This window comes from Myxine glutinosa, chromosome 1, assembly GCF_964187855.1.
Source record: "Myxine glutinosa chromosome 1, kmMyxGlut1.1, whole genome shotgun sequence".
Lineage (NCBI taxonomy): Eukaryota > Metazoa > Chordata > Myxini > Myxiniformes > Myxinidae > Myxine > Myxine glutinosa.
In genome coordinates, this window is record NC_136261.1 from 93,677,260 (window position 1) to 93,697,250 (window position 19,991).

The following is a 19,991-nucleotide window of genomic DNA, read 5'->3' on the forward strand; positions in this document are numbered from 1 at the left end:
GGATCCGAACCACGGCGGTTTCGAAAGAACCGCCATACGCGAGTCACGCTGTGCCTCGCTTGCAACGGCCGCGTCCGGGCTCCACTAGGCGGAGCGGGCAGCTGGATAGGAAGGGTCGTTATGGCGACCACGTTTTGTTGAGACGTGCCGGCAGGTCGAGATCGGGACATTGGATGGCTCCACGCCGAGGTGGTGCGTGGGATCTCGGCCCGGGTAAGCCCCCGCCCCTGCCCCGAATGCGGGACGCATCCAGCCGCTGGCACAAAACGACCCGCGTTCATTGCTCGGCCGTGCGAAGCCGGGCTGTAGACGTGAATTGGCGCACCGAGAGGATGTAATAAGTAGACGGGTGATGGTGATAGTGATAGTGAATTGATACGAAATTTCGAAAGGTGGGTAGAATTGGCAGTAAATGGAAAATTTTTGAATTGGTTGGAATCTGGACGAACAAAATTGATAGTGAGAGACCCCCGATGTGGTGGGATGGCAAATCCACCATCCCTCACAGGTGGGGCAAATGCGCAATAGTTTATGGGGTGGCTATGACAACCGAGCCAGGGAGGGCTTGGATAATTGTAGGGATCTAGCGAAGATGACATTAGGTAACGTTAAGTTTAGTTAGTGACTGATACCTGTAGTGGGGACGCAGGTAGATTAGTGTGGATTATAATGACGTGGGAGCGCAATAGTTTAAAGGGACGACTGGGAAGCGCAAGTTTCAGAGGGGAGTAGTTAGCTGAGATGATGCCGTGTGTGTGAGGATTGAACAGGTGAGAATGGAACAGGTGTGATTGCACAGGTGTGCAACTGAACAGGTGTGTGGAGCCGTGTATGAGGGAGTAGTGGCGATTGCGTGTTGTGTTGACCAAATGGTCCAGGAAGAAAGGAGGGTGCAGGTGGCACCAGGTGTGAGGGCACAGGTGTGCAACAATAGGTGTATGTGGCTGTGTGGAATAAATGGTAGTGTGGAATATCTGGAGTAGTGGAATGGATGGTCGTGGAGTGAGAATGGTGGAAATTGTGGAGTGGAGTGGATGGTGCGAAGGTGTGAATGGGGGAAGAGTGGACCCCCATCACGGATACCCGGGGCGGGTAGTGTAAGTGTTAGGTAGAGGGTACAGGTAAATTGTGGTTGGATATTGGCATCTGTGGTGCGGGTGACAGAATGGTATTTGGATGGGTGCATTAGTGTTGTGGAAATGGCTGGGCGTGTAGCCTGTTAGTGTGTGTAGTTGTTTGGGCGCTCCACCACTGTGAGGATGTCGGCCAGGTGAGGCCGCAGGTGGGCTCTGGGAGCCGGTAGTAGTTGTTGTGGATGGGGCCCGAGGATCCGGAGGATGGACCCGGGTAGCCCAGTGCCAGAGGGCACCATGGGGTGACAGAGCCAGGAGAGGGGCTGTCCCCAGTTAGTTAGGTTAGGGTGAGGAGCTAGGTAAGCTCGGGTGGCAACTACAGTGGTGGAGGTGTGCAGGTGGGTAGACCTGTTGGGAGAGCTAGACGTCGCAGCCCAGAAATTGTGCGAGAGCACCGGGAGATGAATCGGGGGAGTGAGACCCCAAATTGAGAAGCACCACAGTTTGGTCAATGGGAATTGGTTTTTAGAACCCATAGTGTAAGTTGGCCAATGGATTGGCAGGGAGAGACCCCGGGTAGTGTAAAGTGTGTTAAAGTCATTTAGAAAATAGTTAGGATGAAGGATCTCCTCGCACCATCTGCATCCACTCACCTGAGGTGACAGGTACTCCACACCATGCCATGTTTTGATTATTTTTTATGATGCAAATGTTTGGATTGTGAGACGCATCATGACGTGGGTGTGACATTGTGCGTAATTCCATCTCTCCCTCCTTATGAGGATTGATGATGAATTGGTGATGGCAAATTTTGAAGTAAAGGGATTGTGGAGACGAATTTGGTATAGGGGAAATATGCGGAAGACGTGACAGTAGTGACGAATTTGTAAATGGGTAGATTTTTGTACATATGGGGTAAGGGTAGGGTAGGTGACAGGGGGGTGACGTACGGTAGGGACGAGCTTTCTCACTTCGCCCTCCGTACGCATTTCACCTTGCATTGCCTTATTGACGTGTACCCTTGTGACCTTACCCCTCGCTCAATTGTCTTTCTTTTGTCTCCCACATGACCTGTGCGCCATTGGGTGCCGATGGGAGCGTGCGTGAGGTGGCCATTGTGCGCCCGAGATTCCCAGAACCAGCATGCATTGCGTTGATGTACCACTGTATGGACCGCTGTTCTGCGGCCAAGTACCACTTGATGTACCCCAGGTTCTGGGGCAGGGCACCTCTGTTGGAGACCGGCCATAGTGGCCAGGGAATCTTGCTTGCGGACCTCGGTAAGGTGGCACCTATGCCAAACAGGTGGACCACCCTTAGTTGGCCCCTGAGGCCCTAAATAAAAATGGACACAAGTTGTGCTATTTATTATTTCCAACTAGGCCGCATGAAGCCAGAAGACGTCGGGAAGAACATCGGCCCAGCAGAGAAAGAGAAGACCACCACCAGTTGTTTTGTTGTGTTTATTATGAACCATGGTGACTGCGCACCGGATGGTGCTTTTGGGTGCTTTGTGGTGCTTTGTGGTGTTTGGTGCTTTTGGGTGCTTTGGTGGTGCTGGTACTGGTGCATCGATGCAATGCATGCTGTCTCCTCCCTCCCAACAGGAATTTCTTTCTCTTGTTCCCTAAAAAGAAAAAAAAAAAACACAGGTCCTGGGTTGCGTTGTAAATAAGAAATCACGTCATTGTAAATAATGCTCCCCACCGTAAATGTATAGTTTGAGAATAATTCCGTAATTCGGTTAGCTGTGGGCTTGAGTCTGTTAGACAGGGTGCAATGCAATAGGGGGACATACTTATTTGTGTTTTAAAATTGTCACACTCAGGGCCAGGTTAATTGTAGAGGGAATTACACCTACGTGTCACACTAAGTTAAAGTTTAATAGGCCCGAGGACGGGCCTGAAGAAAGGAGGGTGCAGTGTAACGATTTTGAGAAGTGTAACGGTTTTTGAGAAGTGTAACAATTTTGGAGGAAGTGTAACGAATGTGAAAACGTTACAATGTGAACGTTACAAAAGGGTACGGTAACACCCTGTTAATGTAAATAATGGTCGCAGTCGGCGTCCTAGTTAATTGCATGAAACTTACACGCAGGTCACGATATATCTTTTAAATAGTGTATTTCCTTATTCCATGTAGGCTAAATATGTGTTTTCCCACTAGATTGACTTTGCATTGTATCAAACAAAATAAGCGTAGGCCCTTCCAATTTCCCCAAAACCTCCCTTCCAATTGCCTTCCGCATTTTGGGCGGTTTTCTTCAAACCACCATTGGCCACGAGGTAGGGTTGGGGAAGAAAGGCGTGTCTCCACCTCGTCATAAGAGGGAAGGAGTGAACCAGCCCTAACAGCCAATCAACACCGCGGTGAGCGACCCGGTAGGCGTGCCCTCGGAGCCGGCGGCTTGATTTCGCCCGAGGTGATAAAAGCGACTGTAAGGGACTGCTTTAAGAGATGACTTGGAGATGACCCTGGGAGATGAGCAAAGAGGCTGCACCAAGAGGTGAGATGCGAAACGCTCCAAGCCAAAGAGGAGAGGTACTCGGCAAGGAAACCAGCTTTGGAGAGACGCGCTGAAAGGAGGGAGACGGCCCCACCCCAAGAAGAGGAGCAGGTGTGCCGAACCAGCGCGTGACGTCTACCACAGCGGATACACGACGGAGGGTTTCCCGCCAAAACCACGAGGAATTGTGAGCTGCGGCCTCCCGACTTTGCCTCCCTCTCAAGCAATCCACCTCAAGCCTTACCTGCCTGCATTATCCCCTGTGTAAGTGTGAACGTCCTGTCCTACTCGTTGTCTTGGGGCTAAGTAAAAATGAATAGTGTAAGTTAACGATTCGCTGTGTTACTGCTTCTTCCATCCATTGCTTGTGTGTGTATAATAAAATCTGTTCTTCCTCTGTATTCTTCTTCTTCTTTTTCATTCTCTTTCGGTCGCTTTAGAGATTTTCCGATTGAATATCTGTGGGGCGATCTGGTCAACGTCGGGTGGAATCGGGTTTTTAATCGGGGAGTAACTGTTCGGACGCGGTTAAATACACCACCGCTCGGTCAATATAACATCTAAAAGCCGCGTCTGTAACAATATATATATATATATATATATATATATATATATATATATATATATATATATATATATATATATATACATATATATACATATACATATATATATTGTTGCAGATATGAGGATTGTGTTTTTCTTATTATGTTGTATTGTATAGTAAATTGTTGTAAATATCACCCTCTGTAAAATGTAATAATTCCTTGTAAATACCTCTGTAGTGTGAAGGTCAAAGGGCGTCTCGGTAGTTATTCCATAAATACCACACGCAGGACACGATAAAACCCTTGTTCAGAAGCTTATATCTTATTATGTGTCTTAGGGTAAGGCTGTGTCTCCCATTAATTTAAATACTCCATTGCACCAAGTGAAATAAGAGTAGATCCCCTTTCATTTCATTTCAATGGCCAACTGCATTTTGGGCGGTTTTCTTCAACCACCATTGGCCACGAGGCAGGGTTGGGGAAGAAAGGCGGATCCCCACCTCGTCAGAGAGGGGAGGAGTGGTCCGGCCCCGAACAACCAACCAAGCACGAGGGGTTTGGTTTGAGAGGGCGGAGGAAGAGCGATCGGGGAGGTTCGCAAAGGTTCAAGGGTGGGGCTATATATAACCCATGAGAGACGCCCCCAAGAGATGAGTCCGAGAGATGCGCTTTTACTGAGACAAGGAGATGAGTCTGAAAAGAGAGGTCCATGACAAGAGCTGAGTTGGTCGTCAGGGGTGGTCAGTGGTTGCGTTGAGTGGTTGCGTTGGAGAAAGAGTGGTTGGACAAAAGAAAGAGAGAGGAGAGAACCCGTCACGCCAGACCCCCCACCAGCGCGTCGGCTCCGACCGTGATCCGACCCGTGATCCGACCCTTGATCCCACGCACACGACAGGATCGGTGGCATCAGCGGCCGTCGAGGTCCAGCCCGACGTCCCGTGCGGGATCAAGCTCCAGCCAGCTCCGTGCCGTCCTCCCCCTCCAGCCACACACCTCCTTCCAGCCAATCCACTCTGCAATTCCCCGTGTGAGTCGTCTTTGTTTGTTCTGTCCTGGGTAGGTAATTAAGCTTGTATAAGATATTCACTGTGTCACCTGCGTCTCATGTCCCTGTACATAATCGTGACTGCTCTTTTTGCTTATGTGTGTAAATAGTAATAAATCCCGTTACTCTTCTGTACGTCTTCTTCCTCTTTGCATTCGGTCGCTTTAGAGTTTTCCAGATTGAGTAGCTGTGGCGCGATACGGCCAACGTTGGGTGAATCGGGTTTAGTGGGGAACAACTGTTCGGCCGCGGTTATACCTCCGCTCGGTAAAATAACATCTAATCCGCGGACCGTAACAAATTGGTAGTCAGGAGTTGGGATTCGAACCTGGGACTAAATTTATTTAGCCCAAATTTTGGACACCAATTGTGTTATTACAGTAACAAATTGGTGTCGGGGAGTGAGATACGAGGCCCGAAGCGCGCTTGACGCACTCAAAATTACGAGCTGCTGAAAATTTGTGTTTTAAAGTAAAACCCGAATTTTGAAATCGCGCCATGGCTGGTCAAGGCGACGGGATGCCGGTGGGAGAGATAAGCGGGGTGGAATCGACCCAGGACCTCGGGGAAATGTATATGGAGGATGTGGTTGAGGGGGTATCAGGTGCACAAAATGGCGTTATCGCGCACGTGGTTGTAGCGGCACCAAATTTTGCCGCGCCCGTGACCGTAGCAGCACCAAATTGCGCTGCGCACGTGGTCGCGGCAGCCGAACCAGAAATGCCAGAGTACATGCGAGTCTTTATGATTCAAATGATGGCAAAAATGGATGCCCAAAATGATAAGTCCACCCGAGAGCGAAGAGAAATGGGTGAGCGGTTGGGAAACCAAATTGTGGGATTGAGGGCTAACAATGAGCGAATAATAAACGGAATGAGGGCCGATAGGGAGGGAAAGGGAGCAGAGGGACAGAGACCGCAAGTTGGGCGAAAGGGTCCCAAGGGTGCACGAGGAGGTAACGCGGGTCGAGAAGCGCTGGTTGAGCGAAGTTGAGAAAAGCACGGGTACAATGACAGGGGTAGAAATCGCGACCCGGGGTTTGGAAAAGCCAGCGACCGCTGAGGTAGAGGAGGGTGTTTTATTAAAGCCAGCGGTCGTCGAGGTGGATAAAGAAAAAGTGCTGGGAATTAAAATTGAACAGATGACGGAGGTAGCCCGGGAATTGCAGGGAGAAATGGAAAATGTGCAAAGTCCCTGCTCACATCACGATGCTGTGCTTAACCCGAATGGAAGTTTGCAGGTGCGCGTGGAGAAAAGGCTCCCCCAGGTGAGTCGTGCTGTGTATTGTGCGGGGAGATTTTGTAAGAGGATGTTTGGCGACAAAAGAATTTTCGCGCGCTTGGGATCGAGGAAGCATCCGGGCGTTGGTGAAGGGTCCCGTGTGAGTGGAAATGGCACGCGTGTGGAAAAAAAGTGTGCGTCAAGGGGTGAGCGTGTTACGAAGCGCGAGTGTGATACCGAGTGCGAGCGAGAATGCACGTCGGGGTGTATGGAGTGTGACACAGGGAGTGAGAGCAATAAAAAGTGTGCGTCAAGGGGTGAGCGTGTTACGAAGCACGAGTGTGAAACCGAGTGCGAGCGAGAATGCACGTCGGGGTGTACGGAGTGTGACACGGAGAGTGAGTTGGTGATGGCGCAGGTGCGAGAGGGCACATCGGAGCGCGAGTGTGAAACCGAGTGCGAGCGAGAATGCACGTCGGGGTGTACGGAGTGTGACACGGAGAGTGAGTTGGTGATGGCGCAGGTGCGAGAGGGCACATCGGAGCGCGAGTGTGAAACCGAGTGCGAGCGAGAATGCACGTCGGGGTGTACGGAGTGTGACACGGAGAGTAAGGTGGTGGTGGAACTTGTGCGAGGAAGCACACCTGAGTTGGTGGTAGCGCGAGTGTGGGAGAGCCCATGTGAGCGCGTTACTGGGTGGATGCCAGAGTGCACGCCCATGGTGAGTGTTACGGAGGACGTAACGGAGGAGAGGTGTGGACTGAGGTGTGCGCAAGAGTGTGCGCGAGAGGTGTGGTGTGTAACAGGGAGAGCGTTGGTGGAATGTACGGACGGCGTTGGAGCACCGAGCTCGGTGAGGGTGAAAGGGGTAGCGTATGCGTGTGAGCATGCAGGTGAAGCATCGACGGTAACCAGGTTAGCGGTTAGAGCGACGGATAGCCGATGCGAGCACTCGGTGCGAGGAGCCCTTTGTTGGATGCAGGGCCCGGCGCGGATCGAAGCTGCGTCGTTTCTCTTCGAAGCGTCGTTGCCGATTCGGGCTTGGTCCCGCCCCGCACGGTCGAGTCCGGGCCTTGGCGGGCGAGGCGACCGGTACGGTTCAAGGGCGAGTGGGAGGAAGCGGAACGGTGCCCCCTCGTGGGGACGGGGTTCCGACCGGGGGGATTGAGTCATCGGGCCCGGGACCGCAAGGTGCCGCGCCGAGATGGTGCGTGGAATCTCGGCCCGACCAAACCACCTCCCTTGAACCGAAAGCCGGACGGATTCAACCTGCAGGCGACCAAAACACCCGAATTCATTGCTCGGCTTTACGAAGCCGAGTTTAATGACGTCATGACGCACCGAGGCTAGGATATAGCGGACTGTGATGATGGTGATAGTGATAGTGTTTTGATCCGAAATTTAGAAAAGTGAATAGAATTGGCAGTAATTGGAAAAATTTTGATTGGCTGAAATTTGGTGAGCAAAATTTATAGTAAGAGATGCCCCATGTGATGGGATGGCAACTCTGTCATCCCTCACAGAGGGGGGGGCAAAGGAGCACTAGTTTATGGGGTTGATGGCAGTGAAAACTAGCCCGGGAGGGTTAGGATATATCGTGTGTCGGGATCTAGAGAGATGACCTTAGGTAACGGTAAGGTTAGGTAGCTACATTGGACAGGTAGCTGGGGACATAGAGAGGGTAGTGTGGATGATAATGACGTGGTATGTGCTTAGTTTAAAGGGAAGACGGGGAGCACTAAGTTAGCAGGGCAACAGGTAGTTGAGATGATGCCGTGTGAGTGTTGGAGGTGTATTTAGAAGTGTATTGTGAAAAGTGTATGGTGACCAGGTGTGATTGCACAGGTGTGCAACTGAACAGGTGTATGGAGCAGTGTATGAGGGAGTAGTGGTGATTGCGTGTGGTGTTGACCGAATGGTCCAGGAAGGAAGGATGGTGCAGGTGGCACCAGGTGTGATTGCACAGGTGTGCAACAACAGGTGTATGGAGAATGGTTGTGTGGAATAAATGGTAGTGTGGAATATCTGGAGTATTGGAATGGATGGTCGTGGAGTGAGTATGGTGGAAATTGTGGAGTGGAGTGGATGGTGCGAAGGTGTGAATGGGGGAAGAGTGGACCCCCATCACGAATACCCGGGGCGGGTAGTGTAAGTGTTAGGTAGAGGGTATAGGTAAATTGTGGTTGGATATTGGCATCTGTGGTGCGGGTGGAAGAATGATGTTTGGATGGGTGCATTAGTGTTGTGGAAATGGCTGGGCGTGTAGCCTGTTAGTGTGTGTAGTTGGTTTGGGCACTCCACCACTGTGAGGATGTCGGCCAGGTGAGGCCGCAGGTGGGCTCTGGGAGTCGGTAGAGTTGTTGTGGATGGGGCCCGAGGATCCGGAGGACGGACCCGGGTAGCCCAGTGCCAGAGGGCACCAAGGGGTGACAGAGCCAGGAGGGGCCTTCCCCAATTAGATAGGTTAGGGTGAGGAGCTAGGTAAGCTCGGGTGGCAACTACAGTGGTGGAGGTGTGCAGGTGGGTAGACCTGCTGGGAGAGCTACACGTCACAGCCCAGAAATTGTGCAAGGGCACCGGGAGATGAATCGGGGGAGTGAGACCCCAAATTGAGAAGCACCACAGTTTGGTCAATGGGAATTGGTTTTTAGAACCCATAGTGTAAGTTGGCCAATGGATTGGCAGGGAGAGACCCCGGGTAGTGTAAAGTGTGTTAATGTCATTTAGAGGATAGTTAGGATTGAAGTCTCCTCGCACCATCTACATCCACTCACCTGAGGTGACAGGTACCTCCACACCATGCCATGTTTGATTATTTTTTATGTGCAAATATTTTGGATTGTGAGACGCATCATGACGTGGGTGTGACATTGTGCTTGGTGTTCCATCTCTTCCTCCTTATGAGGGTTGATGATGAATTGGGTGATGGCAGATTTTGAAATAGTGGGATTGTGAAGACGAATTTGGTATAAGGGAAATATGGGAAGACGTGACGGTAGTGACGAATTTGTAAATGTGTAGATTTTGTAAATATGGGGTAAGGGCAAGGGTAGTGTAGGTGACAGGGGGGGTGACGTACGGTAGGGACGAGCTTTCTCACTTCGCTCTCCGTACGCATTTCGCCTTGCATTGCCTTGTTTGAAGTGTACCCTTGTGACCTTACCCCTCGCTCATTTGTCTTCCCCCTTTTGTCTCCCACATGACCTGTGCGCCATTGGGCGCCGAGGGGATCGTGCGTGAGTCGGCCATTGTGCGCCCAAAATTCCCAGAACCAGCTGTCTGCATCGATGCACCACATTATGGACCACATGTCAGTGGCCGAGCACCACTTATGGACCCCATGGGTTGGGGCATGGCCCCTCTGCTGGAACCGGCCATGAGGGCCCGAAATCTTGCTGACGGACCTTGGCCACAGGGCACCGATGCCCCACAAGTGAACCACACTAGTCGGCCCTGTGGGCCATAAATAAAGAAAATAAAAGGGACACGTTGGGTGCATTTTACTTTATTACAAATAGGCCGCCAGCAAAGGAAAAAGACAACATCTGGAAGAAAGTAAATAGCCAGCAGAGGGAGCCGAAGAGCAAGAGACCACCTGCAGGGTTAGGGGTTGTTGATTTTATTTTTATTGAACATTGTTGAACTGTGGTGACTGCACCGATTGGTGCTTGAGGGTGTGTTGGTGCGTTATAGGTGCTTTAATGGTGCATTGATGCAGAGCAGACTGTCTCCCCCCCCAGAAAGAACAATCACAGGTCCTGGGTTAGTTTTGTAAATAAAAGTAGTGTCAACTGTAAATAATGCTCCCCACCGTCAGTGTGTAGTTTGAAGACCATTCCGCAATTCGGTTAACTGTGGGTGTGAGTCTGTTAGGCAGGGTGCAATGGAGCAGTGGGACACATTTATTTATGTTTTAAAACTGTCGCACTCAGGGTCAGGTTAAAAGTAGAGGGAACTACACCTACGTGTCACACTAAATTAAAGTTGTAGGCCCGGGCCGTGCCTAAGAGGAGGAGGGTGCAGTGTTGTGGATATGAGGATTGTGTTTTTTTTATTGTGTTGTATTGTATAGTAAATTGTTGTAAATATCACCCTCTGTAAAATGTAATAATTCCTTGTAAATACCTCCGTAGTGTGAAGGTCAAAGGGCGTCTCGGTAGTTATTCCATAAACACCACACGCAGGACATGATAAAACCCTTGTTCAGTAGCTTATATCTTATTATGTGTCTTAGGGTAAGGCTGTGTCTCCCATTAATTTAAATACTCCATTGCACCAAGTGAAATAAGAGTAGATCCCCTTTCATTTCATTTCAATGGCCAACTGCATTTTGGGCGGTTTTCTTCAACCACCATTGGCCACGAGGCAGGGTTGGGGAAGAAAGGCGGGTCCCCACCTCGTCAGAGAGGGGAGGAGTGGCCCGGCCCCGAACAACCAACCAAGCACGAGGGGTTTGGTTTGAGAGGGCGGAGGAAGAGCGATCGGGGAGGTTCGCAAAGGTTCAAGGGTGGGGCTATATATAACCCATGAGAGACGCCCCCACGAGATGAGTCCGAGAGATGCGCTTTTACTGAGACAAGGAGATGAGTCTGAAAAGAGAGGTCCATGACAAGGGCTGAGTTGGTCGTCAGGGGTGGTCAGTGGTTGCGTTGAGTGGTTGCGTTGGAGAAAGAGTGGTTGGACAAAAGAAAGAGAGAGGAGAGAACCCGTCATGCCAGACCCCCCACCAGCACGTCGGCTCCGACCGTGATCCGACCCGTGATCCGACCCGTGATCCGACCCGTGATCCGACCCGTGATCCCCTGCACACGACAGGATCGGTGACATCAGCGGCCGTCGAGGTCCAGCCCGACGTCCCGTGCGGGATCAAGCTCCAGCCAGCTCCGTGCCGTCCTCCCCCTCCAGCCACACACCTACTTCCAGCCAATCCACTCTGCAATTCCCCGTGTGAGTCGTCTTTGTTTGTTCTGTCCTGGGTAGGTAATTAAGCTTGTATAAGGAATTCACTGTGTCACCTGCGTCTCATGTCCCTGTACATAATCGTGACTGCTCTTTTTGCTTATGTGTGTAAATAGTAATAAATCCCGTTACGCTTCTGTACGTCTTCTTCCTCTTTGCATTCGGTCGCTTTAGAGTTTTCCAGATTGAGTAGCTGTGGCGCGATACGGCCAACGTTGGGTGAATCGGGTTTAGTGGGGAACAACTGCTCGGCCGCGGTTATACCTCCGCTCGGTAAAATAACATCTAATCCGCGGACCGTAACAATATATATACAGTGGTACCTCGGCTTACGAGTGCCCCAACGTACGAGTTTTTCGGGATACGAGCCGTCGCTCGGGCGGTTTGTTGCTTTGGGATACGAGCCGAGATCCGATGTACGAGCTCAAAAAATTTATTTTTTTGAATTTTCCGGTTGTGGCTTCCGGTTCCGGTCACGCGGTTATCTTGCCGTGAAAGCATCTCTGCTTGGATATAAAACACGCAATCGTCGAAATACATGAGCGAGGAATCTCCTTGCTCCAGCCGGTGACGTCATCGGCGGGGATCCCCGCCTCCAGAGTGGCTGGTCACGTGACCGCCAAAGCGTGTCGCGCGTGCGGGTATAATGAGCTACACCTGTGGATCACGTGACCACGGAAGCACGCCTCGCTTGAGAGGCATGGCTTTCGGTTTGCGTTTTGCTTTATAAGGCGCGATAAATGGGCTTTTGAGTGTTAGCGGTTCATGGCGTTGACGGTTCATGGCGGTTCATGGCGGTTGACGGTTCATGACGGTTCATGGCGCTGACGGTCAAAAACCCATTACATCAATTTTACCAGGCACTGTACAGTAAGTACAGTGGACACCAAATGCACGGTGGAAGGCTAGAAGTAGAAGATCGTCCAAGACAAGTGAGAATAAGCCATACTTTGGAGGAGATGACGTCATTCGCTGGTCCGATAACCAAAGATGTGGTATAAAAAACCAGGTGAGCTAACAATGCAGCAATGAAGGAATTCGGCCAAGGCACCGGCACACAACGACCTACCTACATCGAAAGACTCAATGCCAATGGTGACAGAAGCCAAGACGGCCGGCTTAAACACCGCCGAAAGACCACGGTGTACCAACTTACGATGCAGAACATCTTGCACTTAATATGATGACAACAGGTGCCATCCTCTGACGTACCATTACAGGTACAGGTACAGTACACGTGAGCACAGAGCAAAAGTTCACTGAAACCGAGATTAAGAAAAAAGAAAAAACACCTCGTGGTCCGTGCTCGATATCCGAGTTTCAATCTTTTCAAACACATGATGCTCTCGGTCATGGTATCTCCTGCGAGCTGCTTCTCCTTCAACCACACAAACAACAACTTCTCCATATCTTCATGGATAGAGGTCCGGAGCTTTGAAATAATCGTAACGCCCTTGGCTGGCGTTATAGCCTTTATGGACTCCTTCTGCTTCAAAATCGTACATATCGTAGAAGGAGTACGATCGTACTGCCTCGCCAAGTCGACAACACGCACACCTCACCTGGCATGCTCTTCTCCTCTGCTTAATAAAACCAGTTTATTTCTTTACATTCTCTTGTATTATGTACAGTATATACGAGGTCGTGCTTGTTTATACATTATTTGTTATTTATAAAGTACATTTTTGTTATTTAAAAGCACCTAACAAAAAAAATTGGTGTTTTTTTTTTGAGGCTGGAACGGATTAATAGCATTTCAATGCATTTGAATGGGAAAATTTGCTTTGACTTACGAGCGATTTGGCTTACGAGCTCCGTCACGGAACGGATTAAACTCGTAAGCCGAGGTACCACTGTATATATATATATATATGTATGTATATATATATATATATATATATATATATATATATATATATATATATATATATATATACACTTATATAATAGTGCATTCAGAAAGTATTCAGACCCCTTCACTTTTTCACATTTTGTTATGTTGCAGCCTTATGCTGAAATCGTTGAAATTCATTTTTTCCCTCATCAATCTACTTTCAATACCCCATAATGACAAAGAGAAAACAGGATTTTAGAAAGTTTTGCAAATTTATTAAAAATAAAAAACTGAAATATCACATTGACATTCGTATTCATACCCTTTGCTATGACATTTGAAATTTAGCTCAGGTGCCTCCCATTTTTCTTGATCATCTTTGAGATCATCACAGATCTGGGGAGGCCTACAAAAAAAATCTCTGCTGCATTGAAGGTTCCCAAGAGCACAGTGGCCTCCATAATTCTTAAATGGAAGAAGTTTGGAACAACTAGGACTCTTCCAAGAGCTGGCCGCCCGGCGAAACTGAGCAATCCGGAGAGAAGGGCCTTGGTAAGAGAGGTGACCAACAACCCGATGGTCACTCTGGCTGAGCTCCAGAGATTCTGTGTGGAGATGGGAGAAACTTCCAGAAGGACAACCATCGCTGCAACACTCCACCGATCTGGGCTTTATGGCAGAGTGGCCAGACGGAAGCCTCTCCTCAGTGAAAGACACATGAAAGCCCGCTTGGAGTTTGCAAAAAAGCACCTAAAGGACTCTCAGACTGTGAGAAACAAGATTCTGTGGTCTGATGAAACCAAGATTGAACTGTTTGGCTTCCGTCTGACCAAAATAGTTTTTCATTGAATTCAGTTAACTGATGTGTAAATCCCATTCAAATTTCAAGTCAATCGGATGAAAGTTCAGGATTTTAGAAATTTGAAAAAAAGCGGTTGACCTTTGGTCTATGTTGACCTTTTGACCTCAAAAAATTATAGGATTTTGTCAGACCACACACTCTACGATTTGGCGATGTTTCGTGAAGATCTGTTTCAAATTGTGACTTGTAGGCAAGTATAAGTGAGTGGACAGACAAACAAACACGCACACAAACCGGAGTGATCAACATACTTGCAAAAAAAAAAAAAACTTTGCCAAGTAACAAACAAACAAACAGACAGACAAACGGACTCAAATGCAATACCCACTCCTCAGGCGAGGGTAATAATGGAGATGTCAACACTTGAAGTTTGTGATTTTGGAAAAGAGTGAATGTGCAACTTGCTGTGGTTTGCTTAGCGGATTGCCTGGCAAGTCTGCAGCATAAAAGCATCAGGCCCTCATTTGCAGCTTCGTGATAGGAAATGGCATTGATTTTCAGGGTTGTGGGTTCAATAGCTTCAAAGAGTTTCAGGTGGTTCACCGGCTTTCCATTCCGCAGCGGAAACACCTACTCTGTTTCACTGTGCATGAAGGCTTTTATGCAAAAACAACTTTGGAGTATTGTGTTAATTTTCTTTTCCTTTTTTACTCTAATCACATCCTCTTTGCACATGCAGTTGGAGGGTGTGATACGACATTGCCTTTCTATGGTATTGGGGGCCATTGCCTTTCTTTCTATGGCTAACTCGTGGTATTCGAGGTCAAGGGATTGCAAAAACTGTGGGCTGGGATTCTGTAAATGTAAATTGTGGATAATGACGAGGACTGGGTTGCACTAACTCAACAGCCAAACCACACTTGAGTGATGGTGGCGATGTGACGGGGACATCACCATCCCCAGGCCAAATAAAACTCGATACATTGTACAGTCAATTTCAATACCTATCAGTATGTAGTGTATTTTGATATAATCTGCATGGTTTGTAATATTACATCATGAGGCTCAGGCTGCCAAGATTGCCAAGAGGTATGGACACTCACCTTTGAGAGGGTTCCAATCTCAACCCAGCTATAAACCGTCACCCTGGTGTTTCGTTTCTGCAGGGCAATGCTTCGATATGTTTGCTTTCTGTCGGAAGAATGTTAAGTTGGAGGATCCCACGATGATGATCCCACAGTGTTTTTCGCGAAGAGAGGGCAGTTTTTCCCCGGCATCCTAATTTACAAACTCCTGCCACCATCAATCGAACATCAGGCCGAGACATCCAGTTTATCAAAAACTTGGGCCAGAACCTTTAGCCCACCCACCCATGGCAGATCCCACAATGTGGAAGCAATTGGGGGCATTAAGTCAGAAGAGGCTTGCACCATGAGGTGAGAAATTAGGAATTGGCATCAGGAATCGTGAAGCATTAGGAACCCAAAATAATTCCAGTGGATTTTCTGTCTTATTTTTCTATGTTACTCAGTAATGTGCAATACCTACGTCCAGGCAAGTCACAGGATGGCCAGGCCTAACGTTTCACTAAGTCGTTAGGGCTGGAATTTTGACATGGTGCAGCAACAGGTCGACTACTCTTTGCAAAGGACACCGTGGGAACATCCACGAACTGATTCGGTAGATGGGACGCCACTATGTTAACCAAGATTAACATTGACCTCTTTGAGGGACGGAACACAAATTGATGAATCACTCTGCCTGTGAAACACCAAGATGACAGTTTATAGCTGGGTCGGGATTCAAATCCAGGTTAGACAGCTGAGAGGTGAGTGTGGTCCACCCAAACCAAACCACTGATATATATATATATATATATATATATATATATATATATATATATATATATATATATATATATATATACAGACTTGGCATTTAATATGGAATATTTTTTTTGTGGGGCTGAACTTACTTTTCAAGATGTCTTCGAACCAAAAGTTCATTGGAATTATGTTGAAATTATTCTAGATTTTGTTAATGTGACCTTTAAAAGAAACAAAAACCACATTTGACATTTCGAAACAAATAAATTGATCCTTGAAAGTGATGTAAACCGAAATCGAACTCAATTCATGGACAGTACTGTGTTAAACATCTGTACGTTTTCCAGAAGTATCTCTTTATTTTGCACATTAGGCAAAAAAAAATTCACAAAAACAAAAGTTAAATTACGACTGGGATTACGGACAGTAAAATTACAGTTCAGTACTTCGTGTAACCCCCACGAGCATTCAGGAGAGCATGTACATGTTGAAGCATGCTGTTCACGAGATTTGCCAAGATTTGGACAGGAATCGCTTGCCATGCAGTGACAATAGCCTGCTGCAATTCACGCAAAGAAGTCGGCTGCTGGTCCAAGTGGTCGATTTGACGCGTTAATTCTGACCACAAGTTCTCTATCGGATTCATATCCGGGGACATGGCAGGCCACTCCATATGCTCTACACCATGGTCAGCAAGAAAGTGTTGGATCATGCGAGCACGATGAGGCCGTGCATTGTCATCTTGGCAGACAAAGTTTCCTCGAAAGGCTGCACGAGCAAATGGAAGCAATGTTTCTTCCAGAATGGCCCTGTACTTGAACGGGTTCAGGTTTCCATTCAGAACAACCAGGTCAGTTTTGCCCCCTGCATGAAAAGCAGCCCAAACGGTCACCCCACCACCCCCAGCTTGGACTCTTGGCACTATACAATCTTTGTTGTAGGCTTCATGCACTTGTCTGCGCACTCGGACGTGGCCATCTTGACGATAGACCAGAAATCTAGACTCGTCACTGAAGATCACGTAATTCCAGTGTCCTGGCTGCCATTGATGGTGCTCTCTGGCCCACTGCAATCGGCGCTGGCGGTGTTGTCTGGTCAGGCGTGGCTTTCTCAGGGGATGCCTGGTACGATAGCCTGCTTGAACCAGTCGTTGGTTGACTAGCCTTCTGGATACAGGCACATTTGTCAGTTGCTGCCACTCAGCCCTAAGCCGATTAGCTGACTTGTTATGGCCATTGCGGACTAACCAGCGCAGCTGGCGATCATCCCTCATTGTGGTTTTGCGGGGACACCCTGGCCTCGGTATTGGAGTAGGGACACCGCTCTGAGCATTTCGTTTCAGGATCTTTGACACCTGACCTTGAGTGATGTCATACTGCCGAGCAATATCACGCTGTTTCATGCCGTAATTTCGTAAAGCCACCACTCCATGACAAACAGCATTGTCGAGTTGACGGACCATCTCCAGAGGAAGCGGCAATAACTTTTGGAGACGTGCAGCAGTTGTTTTCCACTAATACAGAACGCAACAACCCTTGTGTACCCGACTGTGAAGCCAATCATCAAATGCACCTGTCCGTACATTTTGCCACGCCACCTGTGATATAATCCTGTTGTTGACTTCTTGCTGCGACAGACAATCAGTGACATGGTTCTTTTAACAAATAAATCACCAAAGTGTAAAAGAAACTCACCAGATTGATATACTGAGTTAAGAAAGTAAACCCAAGTCAAGAAAAAATATATATTCCATATTAAATGCCAAGTCTGTATGTATATATATATATATATATATATATATATATATATATATTCCTTCTCGCCTGAATGCTGTTCCATTTGATAGCAAAGTATCCTACACAATCTGGGAACCTGGCCTTATGGGAAAGATGTTTTGTTCAAATAATTAGGCATGACAATACTGGTGAGCCGACTCGCCACTATTTTAAAGAAAACATTTCCTTCTTTATTCTGAAAAGATATTTCTCTCAACTGTCTGGTTTCCTTTGAACTATATTCCTTGTTGTTGTTGTTGTTGTTGTTGTTTTTTGTCATTCAAATGCCATTTTCTCTGCACCAGGAGTTGAGCACAGATCTTTAAACCACATAATTCTGATTTGTACAAACTCCATAGTCTGTGTAAAAGTAATCATTTTTCTTGTACACATTATGGAACCATTAGGACCTGGAGCTGACACTTCCCTTCTAGAAGATTGATGCTTTCCAAATCAAAGCAACTTGCTGGTTTCAGAGGTTTATCAATGTCAAGTTTACCATCTGAAGTCTTGCCCTTGTACCTATCTGAATATACTTGTCATCGGACCTTCAACTCCCTTCCTCGAAGCCCCTAATAAACAAACCAATTTAATTGTTATCCTCAAATCTTTTACAACTCTGCATGGATTGTCGACAAATGCTCAATATTTTACCCTCTGACGTGCACTCTTCCTGAACCGCTAAACCTCTGCCAACTTTTGGCCTTTCCTTTGCGGTGCACTTTTTTGGCTGCCAACATTTTTTTCCTCCATATACTACAGCACGTCACAACTTTAATATAACTTTCTTCTCTACCCACTAGTTGTTTCTCTCTGCATGATGGGTAGTAATCTTTTCAAATAATTAATTTCAACAAAGACTTGAGCAATGCAGCATATCCTGTTTACTCTCCAAACTCTCTGCCCATGGCATCCAAGGCCAACTCCACAAATGGCTTACTGACTTCCTCTACTCTCAGAGCCAATGTGTGGCACTCAATGGAATCCTTTCATCTCCTCTCCCTGTCAAGACTGGAGTGACCTAAGACAGTGTTCTGGGCCCAGTCCTATTCCAGATCTTCATAAATGATCGCTCTGACTCTTTATCCATTTGCTGATGACTCTGCCTTCTGCCGTCACATACCTCATCCTTCAGACAGGCAGGCTGCAGCCCCTTCCCTCTCTTCAGATCTTGAAAAAAATCACAAGGTGATCAAACACTTTGAATATGTCTTTCAATCCTGACAAATCTCACTCTCACTATCTCTCTCCGAAAGGACCATCAGGCAAACCCTCCTATCTACATTCTTAACAATCCTCTTGAGGAAGTTTAGTCATTCAAAACTCATGGGTGTCACTATCAGCCATGATCTTTCTTGGGCGATGGGCAAGCCACATTTCAGAATTGGCCTCCAAAGCCAGCCAACGACTGGGTTGCTCTGTCATACAAAGTCCTTCCTCGACACAATTGAACTCCTATCCATTTGCAAGGCCTTCATCCGCAGCGTGATGGAGTACTGCTCTCCCCTCTGGGTTGGGTCCCTGCCTCACACCTTGCTCAGCTTGACGTCGTGGAAACCAAGGCCTTCAAAATTATTGGAATCTCCTGCCCTGAAGCTGAGTCTATGGGCCTATCACTTCGCCATCACTGACAGATCAGTGGCCTGTCTGTCTTCTACTGCCTCCTCCATGATATTGTGTCCTCTGCTCCTTCTGGGCTTTGTTCACCCCACCTCCCTCCCTCAAGTTTCTGCAGGGCTCTCATGGTCCACCATCAACCCCTTCTGGTGAAACTGCCTAGATCCAGGATTACTGCTCACCTCCACTAATTTGTTCCTCTTTTTTCCACCTGTGGAATCAACTTCGACATCTTCTTCAATCCCATTCTTCCCTCTAGGTCTTCAAGACAGCTGTTCACTACTATCTCAGATCATCCCCAATTCTAAACCATGATCTCTTCTACCCTCGTTAATCCCCACCTAAATCCATCCTCCTCCTAATTTTCCAGTTTTCCCTCCTTGGAGTTTCCTTCTGTGTCTATCTTGTCCACCTCATGCATGCGTGTCTTACGTCCTGTTTTTTGTCTCTTACGTCTTGATCCATTCGGTGTATCTTTTCCCACAAACCTCGACTATAAAAAAAGCCTTTCTTTTGCACAAAGGAAATTATCCATTGCTTCCCCCTTATTGTTCATTTCTGATGTATTTCAGCATGCATTTCATAAACTGATGCAAATTATTATTCAATGTTCTCCAGGCCAACTCGTCTACCATTGTTCAGACAATCTTCTTCATTCCTTATTTACCAAGTCAGACTGCACTGCTTTCATCCGACATACTGGTATCGATGACAGATTCTATCTCTTTCATCAGCTTTACAGCACACTGTTTATTTTACCAGCACAGGAATGTCATCTTGACCTC